Here is a 1,136-nt window from a genome sequence, read left to right as displayed (position 1 = left end):
CAAGCATTACTGCCCAATAGCTGATTACCTATATTAGATTGACAAAAAGACAAAAGATACTCGTTAACATGATTAATAGTAGTTGATCTAGCTATAGAGTAAGGAAATAATTCTGGGTGAATAGAGTTTTGCTCATATATGTGCTAAAGGCATGTGCATGGTTTATGGCATCCTGTTGGTGAGCATATATTATTTGGGCACATAGTACATTTAGCATAGAGTGTTGTTGAAGATCTGATACCATGACCAGTTCTAATGTGTTGGCATGTTGAACAATGTGGTGATCGCTTAGGAGGTTGAACGCTAGCCAGTAGATTAAATGTTGTATCATCAGAATCTAAATCATCACTAGAAAAACATGAAGATGTATTAGTTGGTGACTGAGGCCTTAATTGCATCACAGATAAGTTAATTTCATTTAAAATATGTTCATAATTTGACTCGTTTGAAGAAACTCCAAGATTGTCGCTTTCCATTTCATCATCGCTGTCATCATCTGACTCTGGTTCTGATGTTTGATCATCATCTGCAGTATAATTTTCCCCATTAACAAAAGAAAAGTTAGCTGACTCTGACAAAGCCAAAATAACATTATTTAAATTATTAGAACATATAGGGCAAATGTCAAATCTTTCTAACACTCGTTGTGGAAGGAATGCCAACAGCGTGCACCTTCTGAAGCAACACATAAATAATCACATTGGTTGTTTTCACCTGGCCTCTTTTCACTCTGATACCCAAGAGGTAAAAAGTAACTTTTTACCGGTTTCTCACCAAAAAGACTTGGAAGGTTGTACATAGTACAATCTAGTGCTTGACCCCTAGATCTTGGCAAAGGGTGTGCTTCATCTAGATTTAAAGAGATTTTAGAAAAAATAGAAATTAAAAGTTTGGCAACTCTTGTGTGTAAATACTTTAGTTAAACACAGCTAAACACATAATTTCTTGCAGGTGTAAATGTTGAGATTCCAATACCACAAGCTAAATTACAAGTGTGCTTAATTGACTTTTTTTTCTCTGAGGGCCATACTAATGGGCATAAGGTAATTATATGATTTCAGCTCTTCACCTACACACCCCACCCACTTATTTCTAAAATGTAAAAGTATGGGCGTTTACAATGTGAGGGCCCAAAG

This window comes from Dendronephthya gigantea, unplaced genomic scaffold (genome assembly GCF_004324835.1).
Source record: "Dendronephthya gigantea isolate DGI-Jeju-01 unplaced genomic scaffold, DenGig_1.0 000211F, whole genome shotgun sequence".
NCBI lineage: Eukaryota > Metazoa > Cnidaria > Anthozoa > Malacalcyonacea > Nephtheidae > Dendronephthya > Dendronephthya gigantea.
Note: the sequence above shows the minus strand (reverse complement) of the source record.